Source organism: Protopterus annectens, chromosome 3.part0 (genome assembly GCF_019279795.1).
Source record: "Protopterus annectens isolate FY-2018-M chromosome 3.part0, PAN1.0, whole genome shotgun sequence".
NCBI classification, from domain to species: domain Eukaryota; kingdom Metazoa; phylum Chordata; order Ceratodontiformes; family Protopteridae; genus Protopterus; species Protopterus annectens.
Window position 1 is genome coordinate 1292821955 of NC_056731.1, and position 24501 is coordinate 1292846455.

Sequence of the window (24501 nt, forward strand, 5' to 3'; positions counted from 1 at the left end):
GTGCTTGCAGAAATTGGGCTACTGTTGGCCAAAGGAGGAGAGGAGGGGGAAGGCATGGCCAAAGGCAGGAAGAGAGGAGAAAGGCTAGGACTGTGGTAGTGAGGGTCGAAACTTTGAATGCTTGCAGTATGACTGGTATAGGGAGAGAGCTAGCCGATATGATGGACAGAAGGAAGGTTGGTATATTGTGTGTGCAAGAGACCAGATGAAAGGGAAGTAATGCTAGGTGTATTGGAGGTGGGTTCAAATCGTTTTATCATGGTGTGGATGGGAAGAGAAATGGCGTAGGTGTTAACCTGAAGGAACAGTATGCAAAGTGTGTTTTGGAGGTGAAAAGAGTGCCGGATAGAGTGATGTTTATGAAGCTGGAAAGTGATGGTGTAATGATGAATGTTGTTAGTGCATATGCTCCACAAGTTAGGTGTGCGATGGACAAGAAAGAAACATTTTGGAGTGAGTTGGATGAAGTAGTGATGACTGTACCCAAGGGTGAGAGAGTAGTGATTGAAACAGATTTCAATGGGTATGTTGGTGAAGGGAACAGAGGGGATGAGGAAGTGATGGGTAGGTATGGTGTTAAACAAAGGAATGCAGAAGATCAGATGGTAGTGGATTTTGTGAAAAAGGATGGACATGGCTGTGGTGAATATGTATTTTAACAAGAGGGAGGAGCATAGGGTGACATACAAGAGTGGAGGAAGATGCACACAGGTGGATTATATCTGATGTAGGAGGGCCAGTTTGAAGGAGATTGGAGACTGTAAAGTAGTGACTGGGGAAAGTGTAGTTAGGTAGCATAGGATGGTGGTTTGTAAGTTGATGTTGGTGATCAAGAAGAGGAGGAGGAGTGTGAGGGCAGCACCAAGGATCAAATGGTGGAAATTGAAAAAGGGTAATTGTGAGGTGGAGTTCAGGGAAGGGTTAAGACAGGAACTGGGTGGCAGTGAAGAGTTCCCAAACAGCTGGGTAACTACAGCAAAGCTAGTAAGGGTGACGGCTAGAAAGGTGCTTGGTATGACATCTGGACAGAGGAAGGATGACAAGGAGACATGGTGGTAGAATGAGGAAGTACAGGAGAGTATACTGAGAAAGAGGTAGGCAAAGAAGAAGTGGGATTATCAGAGAGATGAAGAAAGTAGACAGGAGTATAAGGAGATGAGGTATATGGCAAAGAGAGAGGTGGCAAAGGCTAAGGATAAGGTATATGAAGAGTTGTATGAAAGGCTGGACACTAAGGAGGGAGAAAAGCACCTATACCATGATTCACCATCCGCATATCATCCAACCTTCTCTCCCTCCGGGGGTCACCCCTGTGTCGCTACTTGACAGAGGCACAGTAAACTAATTTTAATAAGTAAGGGGGTCTTCAATGTGTCACTACTAGACAAAGGCACAGTATTCTAAATTTATTCTATACACCTTAGTACCACTACATGGGCTGGCGAAAGCCACATCTCTAGGGCTAGGCTTGCAAATGCCCCAGGGCAGATAGTCTAGTACTAAACTATGAAACTATGAAACTATAATTTGCTAGACAGAGGGACTGAGCTAAGAAAGATGTGCAGCAGGTAAAGGTGATAAAGGATAATGAGGGAAGCATACTTACAAGTGAGGAGAGTGTGTTGAGCAGATGGAAAGAGTACTTTGAGGGGTTGACGAATGAAGAGAATGAGAGGGAGAGAAGGTTGGATGATGTGCGGATGGTGAATCATGACGTGCAGTGGATTAGCAAGGAGGAAGTAAGGATAGCTATGAAGAAGATGAAGAATGGAAAGGCTGTTCATCCAGATGACATACCTGTGGAAGCATGGAGGTGTTTAGGTGAAATGGCAGTGGAGTTTTTAACCAGATTGTTTAATGAAGTTTTGGAAAGTGAGAGGATGCCTGAGGAATGGAGAAAAAGTGTTTTGGTACCGATTTTTAAGAATAAGAGTGATGTGCAGAGCTGTAGTAACTACAGTGGGATTAAACTGAACAGTCACAGCATGAAGTTATGGGAATGAGTAGTGGAAGCTAGGTTAAGAAGGGAGGTGATGATTAGTGATCAGCAGTATAGTTTCATGCCAGGAAAGAGCACTACAGATGAGATGTTTGCTCTGGGAGTGTTGATGGAGAAGTGCAGAGAAGGTCAGAAGGAGTTGCATTGTGTTTTTGTAGACTTAGAGAAAGCATATGACAGGGTGCCTAGAGAGGAGTTGTGGTATTGTATGAGGAAGTTGGGAGTGTTAGAGAAGTATGTAAGAGTGGTACAGGATATGTACGAGGGTAGTGTGACAGCAATGAGGTCTACGGTGGGAGTGACAGATGCGTTTAAGGTGCAGGTGGGATTACATCAAGGATCAGCTCTGAGCCCTTTCTTATTTGCAATGGTGATGGACAGGTTGACAGATGAGATCAGACAGGAGTTCCCGTGGACTATGATGTTTGCAGATGACATTGTGATCTGTAGTGAGAGTAGGGAACAGGTGGAGGAGACCCTGAAGAGATGGAGATATGCTCTAGAGAGAAAAGGAATGAAGGTCAGCAGGACTAAGACAGAATATGTGTGTGAATGAGTGGGAGGATAGAGGAATGGTGAGGATGCAAGGAGTAGAGGTGATGAAGGTGGATGAGTTTAAATGCTTGGGATCAATAGTTCAGAGTAATGGTGAGTGTGGAAGACAGGTGAAGAAGAGAGTACAGGCAGGATGGAGTGGGTGGAGAATTGTGTCAGGAGTGATTTGTGACAGACAAGTACTAGTAAGAGTGAAAGGGAATGTCTACAAGAGGGTAGTGAGACCAGCTATGTTATACGGGTTGGAGACAGTGGCATTGACAAAAAGACAGGAGTCAGAGCTGGATGTGGCAGAGTTAAAGATGTTAAGATTTGCACTGGGTGTGACGAGGGTGGACAGGATTAGGAATAAGTATATTAGAGGGTCAACCCAGGTTGGAAGATTTGGAGACAAAGCCAGAGAGGCATGATTACGTTGGTTTAGATATGTGCTGAGGAGGGATGCTGAGTATATTGGGCAAAAGATGCTAAGGATGAAGCTACCAGGTAACAGGAAAAGAGGAAGGCCTAAGATAAGGTTTATGGATGTTGTGAGAGAGGACATGCAGGTGGTTAGTGTGACAGAGCAAGATGTAGAGGACAGGAAGAAATGGAAACAGATGATTTGCTGTGGTGACCCCTAACGGGAACAACTGAAAGAAGATGATGAGATGCCTTTTAGCATCACTGAACAGGAATCAGTGATCATTCAAGCAAATAGGTAGTAAGACAAAACTATTTTAAGATGACAGAAACTGTCAGATGAACAGTGAACAATGCACCACACAGCATAGCCCACAAATATCTCTGCATGCAACAATTATACTCTGTGTGATTTTACCATACAGGAAAACACTAACCTGAATGTCCTGGTCCATAGTTCTGGAAGACATGCCATCTCTTAACCTGTTCAGCCACATGCCATGTATGAGTCTGCCACATGGGGTTCCTTTCTACTGCTGCTGGCTGTTCATTATTAGTCAGTGGGATGGTGGCTGGGAGCTGCAGTGATGGCATGGGTTACTTTATCATCTGATTGGCACATAATCGTATTATGCAGAGTGCAACAGACAATGGATATTCTACATGCACTAGCTGTGACATACTGAAGAGCACCCAAAAACTCATCCAGGCACCTGAAATGGCTCTTTAGGAGGCCAAATACCCTGTCAATGACAACATGGGTCTGGGACAGGCATGTGCTGCATGTCTCCTCCTCTGCTCCAAAAGGATTTCTCAACAGAGTCATGAGCAATGACTCCAGTGGATATGTCGCACCCCCTTTAAAAAAGAGAGAGACAGAGAGAGAGAGAGAGAGAGAGAGAGAGAGATGGTAGAGGAGATAAGATAGGATAATAAACATTACTATACAGCAATTACATGCAACATGAATAACTACTTCAGTAAAAAAAAAATCAGCTTACTAACAAGATCACCGCTACACATTCCACCATGCAGGAAGAGGAAGTAGAGTGAACTAGTGGGCCAGGTATGGGAATCGAGTGCACTGCCAGGATGCTGGGACACATTGGTGATGCACTCCCATGCATCACATGCCAAGGCAATTGATGGAATGGCAGCCCTTCCTATTGCAGTACCATTTACCCTGTGGACCAGAATAGGCCTAATTGCAGCATGGATGCAATCTATCACACCGAGTACCTCAGGGAAATATGCCAATCCATAAAATGTATACATAGTCCTGGCTTGGTCCTAAGGTGACACTGAGAAACAGATGTACTGATCCATATGTGCCAAGAGTACATCCAAGAACTGTTTCAGTATCCTTGAGGTAGAAGCCTGTGAGATCCCCAATGTGTCCTCAGCTATCTCTGAGAGGTCCCCCTAGCAAGTATAGTGAGAGCTATACATACTTTGGTGTCCACAGGAATAGGAAGTTCACACATTCCTGCGCTACTTTTGTGATGGTCAAACATGCCCACTAAGACGTTTATAATTTCCCTGTCCACTCTAAACCTGCCAAGGATTTTTTGATTCTCAAAGATATAAAGACTAATTCTTTGCTTATATTTTCACCTACTTGGCTAGCAAGCACCACAGGATACAGGTGGTTTTGGCCAAGCCAGGACAAGCTACTCTGCACTAGAAATAGCAAAGGTCACTGCAAGAGTTAGCAATTTTGCCATTTGCAACTCTGATAGATTTGGCGATGCTTCCCTTTTTATAGTGCATTTGTGGCAAGTGTGGGAAAGGGAAAAACTGATTGGATTGTAAGTATAAATATAAAATACTTGCAATTAGAAATATAAACATCTATGTCACTACTCATTTCTATAAGTATAAATATAAAATACTTGCAATTAGAAATATAAACATCTATGTCACTACTCATTTCTCTCTCATTATCTCCTCACTTGAGTAAATATATTCAAGGACACCCTGAACTGCTGTAAATGGCCTCTATGAGTCTAGGAGTCGCAGTTGAGTTGCATCTGTTCAGCTCGACCCTGAACTCCTTAACACGTTTGTGTAGCTGACTATGAATATTGGCCATTATTTTTTCATTGGCAAGAAGGCTTCTCAATGTTCTCTTTAAAAAGAAAACTTTTACACAAAATGAAGTCAGAAAACATCACCACAAACCAGATGGTGGAGATATTGAAAACGCAGGAAATAAGTAAGGATATTAAATGGCATGAGTACTTATGTACAACCTCTTTTAGAAAACTATTGCCTTTGTAGTAACTTGGATCATTTTGACAATCTAATAAGGTGATACTTGAAGTCATTGTTTTAATGAAGGAAAATGGTCTTGTGCTTAACTAAGACTGTATAAGAGGATTTATGGATGGAGAACTACAATCACAGAAATGAAATGTTTTAGACTGCATGGCTCTGCAAACAGTAAATATGACAGAACTGAGGAAAAACATTTGAAGTAAGTTGACAACTTAACCCTGCTGTCACCATCTCCTTCGATACAATGCTTAACATTGCACATGAATGGAGCAGTAGAAAAGACCTTGATTGCAGTATCAAAAAAAGGAGTACTCTGACATTTCCAACCTCTTCTCTAGCAGGCTTTACACAAAGCAGATTGGCAATATATAAAATATATCAACAAGGTAAAAGACCCTGAAGTTGCATATGTATAACTTTCTGCTGATACCCATATAGCCAGTAAAAGATATGGGTGTCATATATGTTTGACCTCTGTGCTGATACAAGTATAGCCACTACTGTCTGCAAAGCATAGATTTGCCCATATTTTCCTTTACGGATTTATGAGCCATAGTAGAGAAATACTTCCCCACGTTATATAGCTGCTAGCATATCAGGAGGAAGATATTGCACCCAGTTCTGCAATCTTCTTACACACCATGTGGTACATTTGAAAAAGGTAAAAAGATTTCTCATAAATGGTATCAAAAGGCTCTAAATTTTTTTCTTATAGCAAAAGATAACAACTTGCTCTCTTCTCAGCACCTTATTATCTTCTCAGAGGAGACCTCTGTCTAACATATAGAGCATTGAAAGACCACTTACTATTTGAAATCCCTTTCCTTAGAACAATGCCTAGAAAAGACTGAGCTTATTAAAAATAAATAATAATAATAATAATGATAACAATAATAATAATAATAATAATAATAACAATAACAATAATAATAATAATAATAATAATAATAATAATAATAATAGCCATGTTATAAAAAGTGACAAGTTCATATCTCACAGTCTTCTACCATAAATTCAAACTCCTTCTCTCAGTTGAATTTAGCCATTCAAATCATAACTCCAAGGAGAAAATGGATGAGTACGTTGGTACCCACATGTCCCAGCATAGGATGGAAGGCATCAAGCACCATGATGGCAAATAAGCCTCATTGTTTTTCAAAAAGCACTTTCACTATGCACACATGTTTTAAACAGTTGTATCAGCTATGTTTGCATCTTATTCAGAACCAAAACTGAATCCTTAAATGTTGCATTTGAATTACTCCAACTTTACCAAGTCTGCACGTGCATGATGGTCCCAAGCATATTATTCATGTCTATAACATTGATTATACTGCAAAGTAGCCAGTAATATGACTGCTTAAAAGTGGAGGAGTTGCTGACTGAATTTTTAGCCTGTCTTAGCCTGAAATGCTACTACTAGTAAAAAATGGGTGACAGAAATAAGGTCATCACCTGCATGATATCAGAAGGAGCACTGGGCACATGACCTTTATCAGAATGAGGAGACAGAACCACAGCATCTGGAAGAATGCTGAATAAATGTATCCTACTCCTTCAGGATAGGCAGAGACATTTATATCTAGCTGCCTATTATATAAATGTATATACACACACACACACACATGTGTGTGTGTGTGTGTGTGTGTGTGTGTGTGTGTATAAATATATATATATATATATATATATATATATATATATATATATATATATATATATATATATATATATATATATGTATATATATATATATATATATATATATATATATATATATATATATATATATATATATATATATATATATATATATATATATATATATGTATATATATATATATATATATATATATATATATATATATATATATATATATATATATATATATAGTTTACTATTAAAACATTGAAAAACAATTGTATTCCCTGTCATGAACATGAAAGGAATGCTGGAATCATGAAATAAAGTGTGCTCACAACATCGACTCATCTACTCGACAACTACAGAGTCGATGTTAATTTTGAACACATGAAATTTAGTGCAAAAGTTAAATCACGTCTTTGCAGGGGGGAAAGCACCCCTGCAACCCCCACACCCCCTGCTAACTATATATTCCAACTCCAAGATCACACTACAGTGAGGAAAGGGATAAATGTCCCAGTCTGCACTGTACCATGATCTCTAGCTCTTAAATCATGTTCATTTCAGTGAATGCACAATGGCATTCACATTTATTAACTACCAACAGTCAGCAACATGACATTGTCCATCTGCCATTTGATATCCCATTTGCTGAGCATTTGTCTTCAGGATTTTGATAGTAAACCTATATATATATATATATATATATATATATATATATATATATATATATATATGTATATAAAATATATCTATATATAGCTATAGATATAAATATATAGCTATGTATCGATACAAGAGCAAAGCCTTTTGCCTTTTGAGTCCATTTGTCAACATGTGGAAAAAAAAATGGTTCAGCTGATCGAAAATCTGCTGATTGAAATGTATTGGGTATTTCACTATGAGACTGCAGTACAGTGAAGATCAGGGAATATGCACTTTCCCTACTGTAGTGCAATTTTGGAGTTGGTATTTATAATTAGCTGGGAGTGCAGGGGATGCTGCAGTGGGGCTTGCTTTCTACAAAAATTATTTTTTTTCCTTACAATTATAGTTTCATCATTTGTGGCCGATGACTGTAGATTCATTATTATGGTGGTTTAATGGAAGTTTCGATAATCATACATATGGATACATGTCAGCTGACTGACAGCAGTTTTAGTTAAATCAAATAGGTCAAGAGCATTCACCAAAATTACTTTCATCAAGCCTTGAATGTCAAATCTCTTTCAGTGTACTTGGTTGACGGTAAGTCTTGAAAAAATCTAAGGGGTAGAACAAGGGTCATTATCTCTTTAAGGGTAATTTGCCTGCTTTGGTATAGAAAAACTCTATGTGTTCTGTCACTTTGAGGTGACTTGTATGTTAAACCCAATCTGGATCTGAGGCATTTGTGGTCAGAGTCTAGGTTCCCTATGTGACAATAAATGACATTCCCTGATCTCTTAACACTTATTGATGTCACTGTCTGAAATCCATTCTGGTGGAAGAATTAAGGGTAACAGCTTGTCTAACAGGTGATTGGACTCTTACAAGTACTTGTGATATTACTGTATGTTACTCATGAGAAACCTAGTCAATGACATCATCAGGATAGAGCCTTCCTTGTAGCCTTCAAGACCATAAGGAACAATATGACCTCTCTGAGATGGGCATGAAGAAACCACTCTGTAAGAATGTATTTGTCCTCTAGTATGCAAAAAACAAGTAATTTCCGTGGTATCCCCGAAGTCTCAAAACAACCCATTAAAGTGTAGTGGGTCTAAAAACAAAACAGTGTAAGAAACTTCTCTGTGTGGAAGATTTTCAGTCCATATATTTCTAGTTAATCACTGTATATTAATCAGATCAGACAATAGTAGTAGAAGTAGCGAACGTAAACTTGTCAAGTCAAAAAGTAATAATAGAAAATATATAATTCTACAGCATTACTAAGTATTCGAAATAAAAATAGCTGCATCCTGACATACACTTTGGATTATCACAGTATCAAAAATATTATTGAAGAAAACTGGGACATTGTCAATGGAAACCCTTTTCTGATTACCATCTTAGGTGAAGCCCCATCATTTGTTTATAGGAAGGCCAGGAATATTAGAAGTTTTGTTGAATTTAAACCTAGACCATGTGAGAAAAGCACTAAAAGATGTGAAACTAATTGTACATTTTGTATATTTATACAGCAAGGTGATAGTTTTTATTGCCCTTATTTAAAGAAGATCATTAAAAGCAGTGCAGGGGGTGACTGTAACACTACAAAACTAATTTACAGGGCACAGTGCAATGAATGTGATACAGTCTATGTGGGCAAGACTGTAAATAAACTCAAGCGAAGGATTTCATGTCATCTGTCAGAAATCCGCTCTGGATGTAAAAATAATGCACTAGCCAAACACCTTTCTCTTCATAGAAGACACACAGGTTTTAAATTCCAGATCCTGGATCACATAGACATAGGTGATCTTGAAGGAGACATCCCGAATATTCTGGAGAAACATGAACTCATGTGGCAATTAAAGCTGAACTCTTTTAGAAAGCCTGGACTAAACTACTACTGTTCAATTAAAAGTGCACTGGAACTTAAAAAATTGCCACATTTTTTACATGACTAATTGTATTTTATTTTATTTTTTTTTCTACAAATTGGTTTTAAATACCATTTTAAATAATTTGAAATTTAAGTGTATATTTTGTTTCCATCATCATACATATATATTTTTTTTATTTTTATTTTTTTCTGGTTCTCTTTTTTCCACTTTATTCAAAATGATGGTAATAACAATACTAACTAATTATACAATTATACAGGTTTTTAGGGTTCTTGTACACAGACCTGAAGAAGTCTAGAAGGACGAAAGCGATCTTTGTTAACAATAGGTTATGAAAATAGAAACTGATTTTTACATGCAAAATGTATATGTATATAGTTATATATAATTTTTGATCGCAAAATGAACTAAGGTTGATATATTTCCAGCCATGTAGTATATTGCCTTGTATAAAATCACAGACTTAATAATCTACCTAATAATTTGGTTAAATAAGATGTACCATTAAAGTACATTAGGGCTATATATTATTATGACAGCTACTAGGTAGGGCAGGACCAGCTCGAATGTCACACTGATGGGGGAAGGGATGTGAATTTAACATGTGTACCAATAACACTTTGTTTTACAGCACAATAAACCACTCCCATGCCTGATAAAAAGTATATATATATTTAGAAAGCTTGTGAGGAAATTCTTACTCTATTTTTGTTTTACTTGGATCGCTTGTCTGTGTACTTAATAAAGGATTTTCGACTGGAAACAGACTGCCTGCCTTGCTTGGATTACTTTCGAATACTTAGTAATGCTGTAGAATTATATATTTTCTATTATTACTTTTTGACTTGACAAGTTTATGTTCGCTACTTCTACTACTATTGTCTGATCTGATTATTATACAGTGATTAACTAGAAATATATGGACTGAAAATCTTCCACACAGAGAAGTTTCTTACAATGTTTTGTCCTCTAGTATGCCTGACAAAATACCCAAGAAGATGTTGCCTTTTTTGGAGTTAGACTTCAGTTTTTAAAGCTTAGGGAGAATATGAGTCTGGTTAGGCAGTGAATGGAGTACATCATAATCCACATTGTTTTCTCCCACTGAGGTGGCTTGGATAAAACAATTGCCCATATACGGGCAAACACATATTTTCTGGGCTGTGAAGTGGACAAATACTGGCGATAAGTATTTGTCAAACAATTAGGGTGCAGTGGACAGACAAACAGGAAGTAAAGTGAAAATGTTTGTGCCTTACTTTGAACCTCTGGTAGTGCTTCTGTGTCCACACAGATGGTCATGTGCACATATGAATTATTCAGATCCAAGGTCACTAGAACTGAATCTGGTACAAGGAGTAGGAGCATTGTGGATCTTATATTTGGTTACTCTCTGAAACTTCAGACTGGAATGAGTTTCCAAGAACCATCCTTTTTATATTAGAAACAGCTTGCTATAATGTCCTTGCTCCTACAGGAGGTCTGTTCAATGGTTCCATATTTCAGAAGATGAGCCAAGGATGTTTGTAGCAGTTCTACCTGCTCTTGATGATAGAAGACATTTCCTGAAATGGAGAAAAGGCTTTGAACTCTATCATAACCTGAGGAAACAATTTAATTTACACATGTGTCTGAGGTTATGCTGGGCCAGTCTGATTTTAAGTAGTCTACCTTCCCTCCCTGGGCATGAAGTAAAGGAAAAAATAAAGCAAGGAGGGGGAGAAGGAGATGGATATTGCAAGTGTAGCCAATAATGACCATTGTCATAATGTGAGAAAGGAGGCTTTCCGCTCTTGCCTAAATGTATGCTTACCTCTAAACTGCTTTTATTCTAAAGTCATTGTTTTTTTTCTAAATCAGTCAGTTTTCAGCAGCATTTTGTGAAAAGTAACAGTATTTTGTAGATTCGTTCCTTCTGTATTTTGGATACGTGCATGAAATAACTGCTTGATTGATTCTATGACCTTCCCATTCTTTTCCAGTTTGTGAAAGTGGTAGACAATCAACAAGTACTAATCCTGAAAGGCAACAACAAGCTACCCCTTAACAGTTTCAGCCAGGTGCTAAATTCACAACCCAGCATGCCTTTGTATAACTGTTCCTGTTGCTGCATATTTCATCATATCCATACTGTCTGGTGTACTTAGTAAGCTTAAAGGTCATCTATTTTATTCCAGTAATCGTGTCCATTTGGTCATCAATAGAGACTTCTCCTTCCATTACCTCTTTCACCTCAAAGAAACAACCACAATACTTGTCAACCAATAACCAAGAAGTATAAATATTTCCCCCCTATATGTTTACTTCACTGTTCTCCTTTTCACTTCAGAAGGTGTTAAACCCTGAGATGGGATCTCATTGCAGTGTTCAGGGAAATAACTGCTGGATTAACTAGTAGGATTTTATACACATATGAACAGGTGTTTTGCCCTCTGTAAAATCTGTTTGTCTTTTAAGTGCTGAAGTTTGGAATAGGGTTACTAGGATTCAATCCAGAAAGTTGTCTTCAAAGACCTGGAATATGATTATTTGGAAACCACAGTGTTTCTTATTTTGTCTAGCCCAAGAGGTCAATGTACCATTATTGTGACTCCTATATCAATTTCAAGACTAGTTTAAATGTGACTGTTTTGCCTGAGTAAAACATTTCCTGAAGAGAAGCCATAGCATATAGGTTCTTCACTATCAGTGTCAATGTCCAAAGGTGAGGAGATCTATGTCATATATCACAAACCTTACTTGTCCAGGCCTGAGTCTTAGAAATTAGCTGAAGTGGAGTACCTCATCCTTCCCATTAGGGGATACCACTCCTAATGCAGACTTTTCGGCTTCCTTAGGGTTAATGCTTTGTCATGTAGCCACATATTCCATGATAAATTTTCTATAATAAATTGTGGCAGAAACTGAAGGAAACATAAGACGTGCAGGTGCCTGGTTCTTGTTCATTGTTCTCACCAAAAAAAAAATAGCAGTATTTTCCTTATGAACGGAGTCTGCCAAGAAACTGTTTTACCAGCAGAACTTCCACATCCTCTTACATTAAAATAAACAGTATATCTTGAAGGTAAAATCTCTCAAACAATACGGCAGAATGTTGCAAAGGGTAGACACCCATTGTAGGTACCTAAAAAACTATCAGTCTGCCTAAATGCCTCATTTACTTCAGAAAAAAGGACTGAACATCTATTAGTGGAAAAAAACAACTCTTGGCCATGAAAGAGGTTAGTTGATGGAGGGAAAGAGTCTGCAACAGGACATGGGATGTTGAGCAGACAAGACAATGCCTCATTAAATTAATGCAGAGTGGCCTTTATTGGACGGTTGGGTTCACAGTAGCCACAGTGTTTACAAAAGATGTGGTCACTCTTCTCAGTCAATAAAGTACTGCAAATGGTCATCCCTGGGGATGTCAAGGACCTTGGAAAACACAAATCCACTCAGGAATCTAATTATAAACTATACCACATGTATACACAAATTATGAATATATATATATATATATATATATATATATATATATATATATATATATATATATATATATATATAATAAACAATGAGGTTCCTAAACTGGATGTTTCTCATTTCCTGAATTTTACCTAGAAGGGGCTGACAGACTTAACTAAAGACTGTTTTCTTCTTGCAGCAAAAATGAGCTAACAGTGGTGCATACTTTTCTAGCATTTAGTCATACATTAGGCAATGCCTTGGGCAGGGAAAATAATCCATTCTGGAAGTCCAAAAGATTATTTAAGTCAGACAGGATGGGTACATATTCTACTGTGGCTAATTTTCATAGATGAATAAATCATATAGCAGTACTGTCCTTATGGGCAACAATTATATATTTCCTTATGCTTTTTGTGTAATCTGCCCTCAGCTAGTGCTGCACAGATAACAGAATAAACCATTTATCAAATTAGAAAACTAATTTACAGGAGTCTCAAAAAGTGCAAAATCGTTTGCAGCTTCAAACCTTAACTACTAGTACTATAATGTTGTTTAATATTTTGTTTCAGTTCTCAGCATATTTCATTGTCTATTAAATACCAGTAGGCTTAAATACGCATAAGGCATGACTGCTTGATTTTAGCAGTTAAGGTATGATCTCTTTAAATAAGAAGGTATCACTTCACAGAATGTTCCTTCAACTGAATAAAAAGAAATACTTCAAAATTGGTAATATTTTTATACAGTCTCTGAAATATGCACTTGTTTGTGTAGATTGTACACTGGCACAGCAATGTGTGAAGTAAGGACAAATTAAGGATTGTAACTTAAATAAAGCCACTTGCTAGAAGATCCACTGTTATAATACTTTAATGTTGAGGAATCTCAAAGGAAATAAATGTACTTTTGTTTTCAAATGCAAATGAGGTAATCCTCAGAATGAAATAAAAAGCCCCTTAATACTGGATCCTGGGCTAGGACACAGCTGATAAAGCTACAGTAACCTGAGGTGACAAAAGGGCAGAATGTTCCAGGCAAAAATAGAACCATCAATTACATAGCTAATGATGAAGAAAATGGATGCTTTAACAAGTTGTTTAATAAAGCATGCTGAAGTAATTTTTATGCAGCTGAAGTCAGAGGACGTTCTTGATGTTCTTTGCAGGAAGCCTCAGGGCACAAACAGATGAAGCGTACTTGCAAACCAAGGAACTTGAAATCTAGTCTAATATTGCTATTCTGGCATTGGTTCATATTTAATATGTTTTAACCCAAAATGAGATTTGCCTTTTTTCAATGAAATTATTTATAGAGAAATAAGGCATGGTGAGAACATCAAAGTGATCATATATGCATATGTGTGTTGACTAAAATAGCTTTCATGAAGCTGTACAAAGATACATTAACCAGTATTGTATACTGCAGTAAATGAAGCTCACAAACACACCAAAATAACGTGTGCGTGCGTGTGTGCGTGTGTGTGTGTGTGTGTGTGTGTGTGTGTGTGTGTGTGTGTGTGTGTGTGTGTGTGTGTGTGTGTGTGTGCGTGTGTGTTAAGAGAGAGACAGCTTCAAGGAGATAAATAGTCACTTTCATATTTTGAAGCTGGAGATGAAATGAATAATTTGTTTTAACAGCCAAAAGAGAAAACTAATCTGATAAATCAGCCCTGCACTCAGGAGTGCAGCACTTCTCTTCTGTCAACGATTGCACCTCTCTTGAAGGGCTCTTCCTTGCAATGTACCTATGTCATCTCTCAACACAAACTCACATCTTTGCGTTTTAGTTGTATTTACCAAAGGACTGGCCTAAGTGATAAAATCCTTGATATAAAATATGACTTGGCTGTTAGATCTGGATTATGCAGGATAAGTGAATTGTCTTCTTGCATCCACTATTACTGCATTTTAATGAGGTATTTGTAGCAAACATCTTGGAGTATCATGCCTGGAGTAGTATCTGACATGTAAGCTATGTTTCAATGCTAAATGGCCCTAATATCTGCAGCATGACAGTATCTTGTTGCTTTCATATAGAATGTAATGTAGGACCATATTTCTCAACTCTCCAGATTTGTGCAGAATTTCCAGATTTTTGCATCATATTTTTCATATGTTCATCATAAAATTTGTGTTTTTTTGTCAAATCACTGAGGAATGAAGAAGTTAAATGATATACATTTGAATTCTAATTTCATATCTCTCAAAAAAATTACATGCACACAAACCTTGTTATACTAGCTGCTTTCTAAGTTTATAAGAACGATATTTAACATCTGTCCATATTTTTGGGCTTTTGCCCCCCCCCCCATTATTTTGTGCTTTGTCTTATTTTCTGTCACAAAGAAGTTGAGCGGTATATGTAGGAGACAGTCATCATGACACGTCAGTACCAAAACAATCTGCATGCAATAACCCCCATAAAAAATAATCGTATTGAATTGAATGAACATGCCATTTGCATATTCTGCTACATTATTCACTTTATCATGTATTCTGCATAAAACAACTTACTGGTGTAGTTTGTTGCAGATGTTCCAGTCTTCTGTACTGTGGCCACAAGTGTAAATAAAAGATAATGACTTGGAAGTAGAGATCCTCTTGCTGAAAAAGGCATACAAGTTTTATATGCACATTCTTTTGACTTATTTATTTATGTATTCATTTATTTATTTGTTATTATTTGTTGTCCATTATGATGGACTGTGTTCAAATGAACTTACACATTCAGGCCCATCAGACTAGAATAAGTCACTAAAAATGGTGGTATCACTGTATTCTTTAAACAAAAACAAAACAAAAAAAACTTCATTTCCAGATGTATTACACAAGTTAATGACTTGAAACTCTTCTATGTCTAACATATTCTTAAACAAACTTTATATTATCATAGCTAACTATAGGACCCCTTCCATGCCCCCCTTGCCCCATAACTCCTACATAACAAGTGTGGAGTGCCTATGTATTAAGCCCAAAACCATTCTCCTAGGAGAATTCAACCACCCCTCCATTAGCTGAGAGACATAAACATCTTTAATCATGCATGCTAAAGATTTCTGGACTTGGTCAATGCAAACTCTCTGGACCAGTTAGTCCACACCCTAAACAAGGGCAATAACATCCTGCACATGGTCCATACCAATATGAGACAACTTTGCTCCCTCCCAATTGTAACTTTCTTTCCAGTCAGTTCAGGCCACAAGCTAATCACATTCACCTTAAGTATGAAGCCTAAATCATCTTTTAGTACCACAGTATTCAGAGGTTATTGATCTACTAAAGCTGAATGATGACCCGACTAAATTCAAATGCTCCTTCTGTCCTAATGACCCCACTGCTTATGTGTAATTCTTCACTGCCAAATACTATGCACATGTAAACAGCCACATAGCTGTATATAACAAGGTTAAATGTAAAAATAACCCCCTGTGGTGGAACCCAAATATAAATATGCTCTACAATAAAAGGAAAAGAAACTTATTAAACTAAAAAATGTATAAAAATAAATTAAACTCTAAAAATGCCAGAACCTATCTTGCTAAACTAAACAAAGCACTCTGGACCATGATCAGATTAACCAAATCAGATATGATGCAAAAATAGCCACTGAAGGATAAACATAAAACCTTATTTAATAATGTTGCACATATCAGAAACAATGCCCAGTACAGTGCATAGCCAAGAGTAACTAAGATTGTATACTCAAACCCAAAGGACATATCTAATCGACTACTGGCAGAAAAATGTAACTCAAAGTTTGGCCCATTGATACTCCCATGTAACTCACTTTGGCCCATTGATATTCCCAGACCAAATACCCACTGCCACTCCCTGCAAATATCCCAAGAACAAGTTAAAGTGCTATCTAAGGCCAAAAGCACTATGTCTGTGGGCCAAATAACATACCAGGATGCTTACTAGTCTGCCTGAAACATGACTTGTCTGATCCCATGCAGATGCTATTCAGTATCAGCCTCTAAACAGGCTTCATGCCAGATAAATTGATAACAGTAACAGTCTTTCCCTTGAAGAAAAGGTGACTGAAACCTTAGTGCCATCATAAACTGCCAAGAGTACACCTGACCCAAACAAATAGCTGGAGTTAAAACATGGACTAAAACTAAGAGCCAAGAAGTATATAATCATATCCTTTCGTAAGTATGAGATTACTTGTAGCTATCAGACTGACAGCACACCCCTGGAAATTCATCCTATAGTTAGATATCTGGAAACTTATGTCAACAATGAGCTGTCCTGTCATCACACTGTTGCAAAGAAGCCACTTTTTATTGCACAGAGCTCATATCTAAAGGCATTGTTTACAGATCCAGAGATGTAATCATGCTACTGTACTTGGCACTCTTTTGGCTGACCATTAAGTATAATGCCCCTTTCAGTATGTACCTATTCAGACACTAGTCACAACTGAAATGGACATAGCATTTCACCACAAAAAAAAAAAAATGCAAGTGCGTCCATCAAAAAAACTACACAGAGCATCTCTAAGTCTTGTCCCTCTTCTCAGTATTATATATGTGACTGAGTTGTGACCTCTGCCTCATGTGCAGAGTTTTAATAGATCCTGTTCTGTCAGACCTGTTACACATTCACAAGTCCAATGATTTCATAAACACTTACTCAAAGATCTCTATCTAGTTTGCAAAATAAATGGAACATGTTGGAGGGAAAGGTTTGTAATACAGAGAATACTGCTTCTATAGGATCATCCTTCACTCCACATAAAACAAAATGCTTTCCTTGTTCTATTCAAATGCAGTTTGGATGAATGGATGGCTAACTGCAAATCCACTCCTGTGCCTTATAGATATGGGGAAACAAAAATATCCCAACTTATCCTTCTTTGGCCCATCTCTGGGTTATTTGTATGTAAAGTACAAGAGCTAAAAGCTACGATTTGAATGAAAGGCTAGCCTTTTTAAGATCCTCACAGATGGATAGCTGGGAAAGTACCTATGAACCTATGACTTATTTTAAGCACAGCTCAAGATAACATACAAAAGCAAGAAACAAAATACAGCAAAATAAAAAAAAATATGATCCACCAGGTACCAGAGCATTTTCCAGAGCATTTAAAACAGAAAGTAATACATTCTTCATAGGTTTATAGGTTCACAGGTAGGTACTAGGCTATTGGCCCAAGAGCGTAAGTAAGCCTAGCCAACAAGGTTCCCTGGCTTATGCCACCCAAGTAAGTTAATTTCCTGTACCCCTGTCGAGCAAAGCCACAGAAGTGATCCCCGGGGTGTATTTCCTATTTCCCATCCACTCATCAAGATTTTTTTGAAGAGTGCTAATTGGGAACTTCGCTTGACATAGATGGGTAGCTTGTTCCAGAGAATAGGATGTCTCTGGGACAGGAATCTATCCCACCAGCATGTCCTGATTATTGTGGTGACAAGGTTTAAGTCCCTAGACTGTGTAGCTTGGAGGGATTGGGATTTCTTTAGGTGTAGCATGTCCAACAGCTCTGGGTTTAACATAGCTTTATATGTTAGGCAGAGATCTCCTTAGAGTAGGCAATATTGTACAGAGTAAAGCTGGAGTTTTTTGAGACGGTCAGTGTAGGGCATCTGTTTGAAGCCAGTAATCCACTTTGTGAGGTACTTCTGTGGCCTTTCCAGCTGCTGCAGATGTCTTGTGAGGTACATTCCAAAAGGGGCATTGTACTCTATAATGGGTCTAATGAGTGCCGAGTAGAGGGGAACAATGACCTCTTTTTTTCCTGGATGAGAACCCTTTTGTTATGAGGTGTGCCACATAGAAGGATTTCCTGACTACTGTAGCAATGTGATTATCAAAGGAGAGACTACTGTCCACCTGGGTCCCAAGGTCTCTAATCACACATTTGGCGCTAAGTAGACTGCCATTTATGTGGTAGTTCATGGGTACAGAGTTTTTACCAAAGGGGATGACAATGCACTTTTTGGCATTGAGCTTGAGGCCATGCCTCTGACACCAGGCATCTGTCTCAGTGAGGCCCTTTTGTAGGCTGTCCATATCATTTGGGGACTCAACTATGGCTCCTAGTTTGCAGTCATCTGCAAACTTCATTAGCCAGAGGCCTTCTGTGTTAGCCTGTACTTCAGAGAAGTAGATACCAAACAGGAGAGGTCCCAAGACTGAACACTGTGGTAGTCCATGTGTCACTGGTTTGAAGTCAAATTTGGAGTGTGCAACTTTTACAGTGTGGGTTCTGTCAGTGAGCCAGTTGGCAACCCATCTTGTGACATAGGGATTTATACCTAATTTAGTGAGTTTAGCTATAATTCCAGAATGGAGGATGGTGTTGAAAGCCTTGGTGAGGTCAAGATAGGCTGTGTGAACCATCTTACCCTCGTCTACAGCTTTGGTGACTGCCTCAGTGAAGTCGATCAGGTTCAGAAGGCATGATCTGCCTTTCACAAACCAGAACTTGGTGGAGTCCAGAGTTTGGAGGTTACCAATATCTTTGTTTATGAGTTCCATGATGATATGTTCAATGGTCTTGTAGACCAGACTCGTCAGGCTAACAGGGCGATAGTTCCCAGGATCAGTGTTGTTTCTCCCTTTGTGGAGTGGGATAACTGCTGCTGTGCGCTATTCAGTGGGCACAAAGCCTGATGTGAGACTATGATTGAACATGGTGCTTAAGTGGGGCACCAGTTTGTTCGGAAGCTCGTGTAAAACACAGCCTGGGATGTTGTCTGGTCCCATGGATGCTGTGTTTTTGGTTTTAGAGAGTGCAGCTTTTACTTGCATAGATGTGATTACAGGGACTCTGCATTCTTCCTGTAGATATATATATATATATATATATATATATATATATATATATATATATATATATATATATATATATGGGCTCTTTAGGGGTGAGAGGGGGGTAAAGTTAGCACTGAACCTATCTGACAGGATGTTGGCAATATCAGTTGGTTCTGTAATTTCTGTGCTGTTGTGCTGTAACTCTGAGCAGATCTGGGTGTTGACATTGAGATTCTTGACATAGATAGTGTTTAGCATTGTGGTTGCTCTTTGAAAAAGGTGGCAATTTTGTTTTTGTAGCTAACTTTGGAGGATCTTATAAGGGATCTCAGCTACTGACTGAGGCTGACCAGGGAGCTCCTTTACTCATGGGATTTTACTCTCTTTTGCAACAGTTTCTTTCTTCTGTTGTAGAGTTTGTTTATGGCAGGGGAACACCATATTGGCTTCCTTTTTTTGGAGGATAGCGTCTTGGTTCTGTTACATATACTCATGTGAGTGCTTATAGAGTGCATTTGTGTAGGATTCAGCAGTCATAACTGTATTGTCCACTTGTGTCTTAAGAAGCATGAAGTTGGCTTTGGAGAAATTTTTTACCATGGTTTCCTTTATGGTGGGTGAGGGCGGGATGCGGATATCTCGGGTGATTAGCTTAATTTTTTACCATGGTTTCCTTAATGGTGGGTGAGGGCGGGATGCGGATATCTCGGGTGATTAGCTTATGGTCGGATCTGACCAATGAGGAGTTGACTTCAGGTGTGGAACACCGGTCACTCATGTTGGTAATGACTAGGTCTAGAATATTGTTGCCCCTGGTGGGGGTGTGGATAAGTTGATCCAGGGCATTGGAATTTATGAATTCCAGAAAGCGTTGAGTGAAGGAGTTGGTACATGAGTAGTTTTCCCAGTTAATGGTGAGGTAGTTGAAATCGTCCATTATTAGGGTGTTTGGTTGAACCTTAATATTTTCCAGCATATCAAGAAAAAGGAGTGTGAATCCTGGGGCATGGTGGGGGATCTGTAGCAAGCTACAATTTGGATTGCAGTTTTACCCAGAGTTAGTTGCATTTGGATAACCTCAGATGCATTATGGTGCGCAACTAGCCTGGAGGTGTGGATATCCTTAATGAATATGGACACACCTCTGCCTTTGGTGTTCTGGTCCAGGTTAGATAGCTGGAAAGTGGGTTATGAGTTATAGCCTGGTAATGCATGAGTGCTCTCTAGAGCCTTGAACCAGGTCTCAGTCACTGCACAGATATCAATGTGCTCCATTTTAAGGAGTGCCTCGAGTGAGGGCATTTTGAGATTTAGACTTCTAGCATTGAGTAGCATTACCCTCAGTTTTTGCTTGCCTGTTCCTGTTATGGTGGTGAATTTGTCATTTGAACCTTGCCTAAAAATGGCACTATAGGGGCGGCAAGACCCTTAGCCAGTATCTAGAATCCCAGGAGAGACAGGTGCAGGCCATCTCTGGCAAAGCATCATGGTCTGCTGACTATGTCGTCCCAGGCAGACAGATACTGGAGCCTCTTAGAATGACACCAGAAGCTTAGACAATTGTTGAAGTCAATCATTTTGTCCTTGTACTGCGGTATCATTCTGGGCAATTAAGAACAATAATTCAATATAACTTAAAAAAAATATGTAAACTTCTCCATGATATTTTCTAGTCATTGATTTATTTTTCTTTGCATGTTATACACAGACACACACATACTTCTAAAATTGTGATATGGAAGCAGTCATATTTTTTAAGCAATGCAAAACATTTTGAATAAAATCTGCATATGTAACTGTGAAATACAGTGCTTGGAGTCAGAACTACTGCAGACGCAGTTGTTGCTGTCCTGCTATTGTTTCCCTTGCTTCCATGACAAGGTCTGGTGCTTATTATCAATGAAGAGTTGGAGAAATCAGTGCAGGAAGGTGACTTTACTAAATATCCCACTCATGGCTGCAGCTAAGTCTGCAGTAACTATGAAGTACTGAGATGCGGCTACGGGAAATGATGAGAAAAAACAATGAGTATCAGTTTTGTATGCAGCTCCAAGGCTCTCTAATCATTTATTTATTTGACATTTGTTTACCATGAAAGTCTGACTGGGCCAGAAACTGCACATTTTCAGTGGAGGCCTGGGGACAAAAGCTCCACAATCATAATCTTTCAAAAATCAATTACAAATATTTTAAATTACAAAGAATCATGTTGCACTACAAAACATCGGAGTGAAAACATGATGTGAGGAGAAAAACGCAGAACATACGCTTCATAGTAGAGTGCAATGAAAAACAATAACATGAGTTGGAGGAATTCATTAGTTATATTATTTGTTACATAGATTAATATGTGATAAATGAGAGCTGAGACAATTTTAATAAGATATTTAAAAGTGATATTTGAAGTTGCATGATTAGAGGCAGTGAAGGAAGACTGAGTGATGTCTTAGTATGAGAGAGGCGTTCATATTATGGTTATAGAAAAAAGGAAGAAGGATGTAGAGAAGGAGATTATAAGAAGAGCGCAGGGTGGGTGTCTTTAGGTAGCTTAGGTGAGTAGGGAGGAAAGAGAAAGTGGTAGAGCAAAGGTCTTCAGAAATGAAGTGGATAAGAGAAGGAAGTGGAAAAACAAAATAAATGATTGGAGTAGGAGGTTGGAGAAGATTGTGAGGTGAGACTTAGGTGGAAGGGAGTGAGTGAAATATAGTAAGTTCAGCCAGGCTTGGCACAGGAGCAGGTCCATGATTTTGTAAAGTATTCTTTTAGGTAGCATTAAAGGTGGGTAAGATAGAAATAGTTTTGGTGGTTAGAGATAAGGAGTTCCATTTTTTTGCTACTGAGTATGAGTATAGTGTTTGCCCAGGGGATTTATTTTGTTTATTTATGGTGAGAAATCATTTATCTTCTGATCTGAGAGTTGTTTTAGGGAACTATATGTTAATTAAAGGGGGTATGAGAGTGGCAGGCTAATATCTATCTATTTGATCATTTGAGCAAAACAGCAGCAAGAAGCAGAAGTCATGTAGAAGTTGTAAATGGCCATTTTACAAGTGGTCTCATCTATTTTCAAACAAGTTAAAGAGTAGAAATTTGAATGTAGGAAAGTGATTAAAATGGGGTAAGCAGGTAGTGGGTAAAACATAAAATAAAAAAAAATGAAGGAATGAGTAGGATGGGTATAGGGAAGGTTGGGCAAATATTTTTGTAGGTCAGGAGCCCGACTTTATATATCTATAGAGAAGTCATACCTCTCAACTCTCACCTGCAGAGCTGAGGGTAAAGCAAAAAAAAATAAATAAATAATTTACAAATCACAAAACAGGAACAAAATTTAACAGCTGGTCATATTATCTTACAAGAATCTAAATAAGGCCCTCTTTTAATAGCAGTGGGGCCAAACTGGTACAAAAAATTAAGGATCTCCAAATGGTGTTGAGTTGAAAGACAGGATGTTAAGGTAAGTTTATGAAAGAAGTAATGGAAATAAGTGGAAAGTAAGAGGGTTAGGATAGGTATTAGATCTATAAAAGCAAACAGTGGTGGCTCGCCATATTGGGCTGCAGGACTGCAGCCCCCCCCCCCCCAGATGTAAAAAGAACAAGAAAATACTCAAACTGCTGTGAAAATGTCCACACCACTAATTTAAATTGTCTAGACCATGTAACTCAGATTGCTCACTGCTGTAAAATAAAAAAAAAATAGAGGGAGCGTTTGTTTAAAATTTAGAGAGAGTGTCCATTTCCTAAACTCATACTGATTAAACATCAGTCCAGAATGGGAAACAAGGCATCAGACTGCAGATGCCCCAGAAGTCTATGTGGTTACAACTGCATAGACTGGAAGGGGATCAGACTGCAATGTCTGCAGGCTAGATAACTGTAAGCCTGATGCTCTCATGGGACCATAGAGGCAAGCTGAAGCAGAGTTTACCAAGGACCAATGCTCTCATGAGACCAAAGCAAGCTGCCTGAAGCAGCAAGCAGATTTTACTGGAACCAAGTTGCTTACATTCATTTTGAAGTTCAGGTACTAAGTCCATACAGTGGTGTGTGTGTGTGTGTGTGTGTGTGTGTGTGTGTGTGTGTGTGTGTGTGTGTGTGTGTGTGTGTGTGTGTGTGTGTGTGTGAAATGCCCCATGTGAATACACCTGGTGGCTAGAGACATGCTCAAACCCTGTACCTTGCATGCAGATAGCAAGAGCCTGAATTCCCTAGCCACCACCACTTGTGAAAAATGTTCAGATTATTGCCTCATATTTTTGTTCTCTTATGTTCCTCATACAAATATGTGGTTTTCCGAAATGCTAGATATGTGCATGTCAGACTTCATATTCTTCAGAAGGTACATGTAACACAACACACTTTATTCTAGCAATTTTCTAAGTTTATAACATCAATATTTGAAATGTGTCCCTATTTTTTGGGGCTGCATTTCCCCATTATTCACTTTGTCCAGTTTTTTTTTGCTAAGAGGTTAAGAGCTATGGTGAGAACTCAATTCACTGAATATGTCTGGGGCTGTATTTGCCCAGTATTCATTTTGTCCGGGTGTTTTCTGCTAAGAGGTTGATAGCTGTGGTGAGAACTGAATTCACTAAATGATAGCCATTTAAGTTTCAGTTTTCCTATCTTTGCAGAAACAGCTAATTTGGCATTGTGGTATGTTGCTCTGACTGCAGTGCAGAGGGTCCTGGGTTCAAGACTTGGCAATGAAATGCTTGGTGGTAATACAGCATTTTATTCTAGCAACTTTCTAAGATTATACAAGCAGCGTTTAAAAAGTGTCCCTGGTTTTTGGGCTTTTGTCTCCCCCACAATAATTTTTGGCTTTATAGATTTCTTGTGCTGCAAAATTGAGAGATACAGT